This window comes from Gossypium hirsutum, chromosome D09, assembly GCF_007990345.1.
Source record: "Gossypium hirsutum isolate 1008001.06 chromosome D09, Gossypium_hirsutum_v2.1, whole genome shotgun sequence".
Lineage (NCBI taxonomy): Eukaryota > Viridiplantae > Streptophyta > Magnoliopsida > Malvales > Malvaceae > Gossypium > Gossypium hirsutum.
Genome location: NC_053445.1, coordinates 25,836,575 through 25,841,521, shown reverse-complemented (window position 1 = coordinate 25,841,521; position 4,947 = coordinate 25,836,575).

Below are 4,947 nucleotides of genomic sequence, written 5' to 3'. Positions count from 1 at the left end.
CAGATGATCAGCTACTTCGCGCACTTGAGCCACCGCCTCTCCCATAATATAATCTCTTTCTCTAATCTGCTCTTGAGACCGACGGAATTGTCTTTGCCACTGCTCATTATTTTCTTCCAGAAGCTCTATCCGGATTTCACTATTTTGCAATGCATTCTCTAGCCCTCCTATTTGTCCTTTTAATTCTTCAATTTTGTCTAAGCTCGCCCTTAATTCAACCGTAGCATTATGATTACAGTACTGGTGAAGCGATCTTTCTAGTTCAGTTATCCGGACCTTCAACTCCGTCTTCTCGTCTTGGCAAACTAGTAGACTCTTTCCCAAGGCGACTTCTCGAGTCCGAGTATCCTGAAATTTCTTTTCCCATTGATTAGCTTTCGTCTTTTCCTCCTGAATTTCTTGTCGCCATTGTTCTGGCGTTTTACCCAAGCCAGCAGCTCTTACCGACCTACGCAACTTCTTGTAATCTGTCTTCAGGCTGTCCAAATCTTCTTCTGCTTTGTTCTTTCCTTTTCTCAATTTATCGGCCTCTAATCTTTGAATGTCCACATCCAGTCCTAACTGCATTTTTTCTTCCTCTAGTTGTTCTATCTTCTTCCCCAATTCTAAACTCCTTTTTTCAAATTCTTGTTTGATGATTTCTATCTCAGAAGGCAAAACTTGTAAGTGTTCCTCTAAAGATCGAGCAGTTTTTGCATTTGACGCCGGGATGTTGTCGTTGATCCTTTGATCACGCCACTGACTATACTCGGGGGTAATTGTCGGACCCACGGCTAAGATCTTCATTCGACGAGTCTGGTTCCAGCACTAGATATTTCTCGAACCTTCTTCTTGTAATTGTCTCCCTATAGGAAAAATCACAATAGGCCAACCCCTGCGTTGCTGGTATGAATTGTCGTGATCTATACTGTCTTGATACGAGTAGAGGAGCATATCCGATAGCTCCCCATATCCCGAGCAGCGGAACCCAGTCAAAATCTCCACATCGGTACAATATCTCATCAGGAATTAACCAAGGAGCCCTCCATTCGATATCTTCATCCTGGAGATTCTGGAGTATCTCTATCCATTTTTCTTCTGAAATATCATCCCGTCTTGGCGTGGCCACCAATTCTCCTAGAGGGGAGTAGCTATCAGAGAATACCCGATAAGAGACCTTTTCGACTTTCCAGAAGTGGCTATGGAACCATGCCAATAAGAGCTGCGCGCATCCAATAAACCTTCCCTCCCCTGCTTTTCGACACGCATTCAAGGATCTAAAAGTTTCAGCGAGTATTGCCGGAACCGGTGTAACCCCTTTACTAAGCCGATCAAACAAATCAGACACAGCCTCGTCTATGTGTCCTAAAGCTTTGGGGAAAACCCTAGTCCATAGATACCTAAAGCGAAGACATCGACCCTTTTCTTTAAGTCAGATGTACAAGCACCAAATCTCGCAAACTTTTCCAAGGAACACATTTACTGTCGCCCTTCTGTTGGATCCGGGCAGGACCCACTGCTCGCTCATCCCAGTGATGTTCATTAATTTCTTTAACAACGGAGGGACACAAGCAGCTCTGGAATAAGCCTTGTCGACTTGAATCTTTGGGCACCGAAGCAAGGTCGTATACTCCTCCACAGTAGGCGTCAAATCTACTTTCCCAAAAGTGAAACAACTGTAGCAGGATTCCAAAACTGAGCAAGGGCTCGGAATAAATACTTGTCCACTTTGACACTAAGCAGATAAGGTAGGTCACCGTAGTTACAATAGAACAGCTGCTTGGCCTCGACATCCCATTGATCCCAGACTTCTTTCATTTCTCGAAGGTCATTCTGGATTACACTGATACGGGTAAAATCCCACAATTCTGACACGTACCCTTCGGTAAGACTATCGCTTTCTCTCGTTGTGTCGTTTCAGCCCATATTCGCACAGCCACATTATCCTCTACTTTATCAAAAAACCCCTTTTCCATGATAAGCTTTCTACCCAGAAACTGAACGTAAATCGACACCTCTTTTAGAATGAAGATGCCATGCAATCACAAACAAAGTAAATTAGCATTAAACACAGAATAAGATTTAAAATAAGCGACAATCATTCATTTAGGTAAGCACTAAAATTGGAGTAGCTCTACCTAGGTCAGTTCCTATGGCTCATTACATGTGATTTGGTTCTAAAGTAGGGTACCTGAACCAGCAGATTCCTCGATCCTCACCCATTATAGGCTCATCGGACCAGTTCGATTCAGGGGGATACATTTCCCTATGGCCATGCGGAGATGAAAATCTCACGAAGACATAGGTACGGATATATCCCGAAAGCGATTCACTATCCCATGCGGAGGTGAAAACCTCACGAAGCGTAGCTTCTCACTCCCACTTAAAAAGGGTATGACCAGCGGTCATGCAATGCAATGTGCAGAGGTATAAAATAAAATACAGAACACGATAAAAAAAATATAACTCAAAACAAAAGAGATGCAATGAGAGGATCGTAAATTTAAATCGAATTTCCACTTTCAACAGAAAGACAAGAAATAATCAACACGTGGCTTGACTCTCTTATTGTCCCCAGTGGAGTCGCCAAGCTGTTGACACCATTTTTTAGGATGAAAAATGGGGTTGACTTGGGTTTTGAAAAAAAGAAACGGGAGTCGCCACCAATCCTCTTTTTTTATGAGGTGCGATTGGATCACCTCGAAGAGGGTTGTTTTTAATAAACGGTTTGATTTTATTAAAACAACAAGTTTGGTCCACGAAATTCAGAAAAACGGGTTCGGGAGTCGTTACGCACGAGGAAGGATTAGCACCCTCGATACGCCCAAAATTGGTACCTAGTTGATTACTTAATGCTTAATGTCAAAAATTGAGAACCTTGAAGAATTTTAAAATACAACCCTTGTATTAAAACGTTGAAAATTTTCAGGAAAAAGGGGATATTTCACGTTATTCGAGAAAGAGAATCATATCCAGTAAGTTAGGACACAATGTCTCAAATTCCCGATACGCGGATGAAAAATGCTTATTTAAAAGATATTTTATTATCTTGGTTTTAGAAATAAATCAGGCCCAGTAAGTTAGGGCACGATCTTTTCTTAATTCCCGAGATCGTTTAAAAACTTGAGTTTGAAAAGATTCGTGTATTTAGATTTATTATGAAAATCGAAACCCAGTAAGTTAGAGTACGATCCTTTCGAATCTAAACACGAAATATTTTTAAAACAAATTTTGTTATATCGAGTAAAATAAAACACGAAAATCGTAGTAAAAAATGTGAAAGCAAATTACATTGTTGTTATACGTGGTAAAATCATAATACACATAAAAATAAAAAATAATACGAGCAATAGCAACAATATAAAATAAATAGAAGTCATACCTACAATCATATAAAATAACAATATATATAAACAAATAAATTAAAACATTCATAATGACGAAAATGAAATAAATAAGTAACAAATACAATTAAATATAAAAGATATATATAGACATAAACTAAAATATGTATATATATAAATTAACAAAATGTATAAAGTATGTTTTAATATATAAAAGAAACGATAAATGTGTATATATAAAAATATGTACATATATATGGGTGTATAAAACTATGGAATATGAAAATAATAAAATACATATAAAAGTAAGTACATATATATGTTGAAAAATAAAAGAAAGTATGTATGTACAAATTAAAGTTTAAAAATAATGAAAATATACGTATGTATACGAATAAATAGTTAATTTTGATACATGTTAAAAAAATATATTGAAAATATATATATATTTATGTAAATTAAGATATACAAAAATATGTATGTACGTGCATATAAAAATATATATACTTATAAAATAAAAGGATATGTATGTATATAAATTAATAGTAATATGTGTGTATATACGGATTTATAAAAAAAGTATATTTTAAGATTATATATAAATATGTATATATTTAGGAAAATGAAAATATATATATAGATATATAGATATGTACATAAGTTGTAAAATATATAAACTATATAAGTATATATGTTATAAAAACAATGTATGTATATCACAAAAATATATGCATGTATATGTATATATGTGCCGAAAATTTAAATAAAATAAATATAAACAAATAGGTAATAATAATAATAATAATAATAATAATAATAATAATAGGACTAAATCAAAACGGAACGAAATCTCAGGGCTGAAATCAAAAATGAAATAGAGTAAAGGATTAAAATGTGAGGCGCGCGAAAAGGGAAGGACTGAAAGGGAAATATTCCCTAGTCCTAGAGTGCAACGTTTCAGCGCAAAGGACCATACATGGTCAAAGGACCTGATTGAAACAGAAACAAAACTCGCGGCCCAAATCAAAAAAAAATAAAAGGTTTGATTGCATTTCAACGCAAGATGGAGGGACTAAATGCATAAATTACCCATTAAGGACAAGCATGTGCAAGATTCCCCACTAATGCGCCTTCATGATTGAAAAAAAGACCAAAAATGTTTTACATTTTTATTCTTTCACTTTTTGAATTTGCTAGAGGAAAAAGGCTCTGCCTTCTTTCAAACCACCATTTTTTCAAACACCCAACACTTGGGTTCTTAACACCTTGAGTGCCACCACGCCACCAAGACCGACGGCCGACGATGGAAGAAAACCCCGGCGGCACGGTCACGGCCAACTCCGTGAGTTTCTCCTCTTTTTTTTTTTTTTTTTCGTAGTAGAAGAAATAAAGAATAAACTAGATGTAAAACACACAAAATAAAGAACGAAATACTTCTCCGATCAAAGTTATGTTTTTATTGTTCTTGTGTCCGTAAAAAGAGAGGAAGAGCCCCCTTTGCCGCCATCGACCACCGCACCGGTCGCCGGACGCCGGCGACGACGCCGCCGTTCAGGTGGCGGAAAACCAAAAAGTTCCCTGGTCCATTCTGCTTGTGCTTTCACTAAAGAAATACAATATCTCT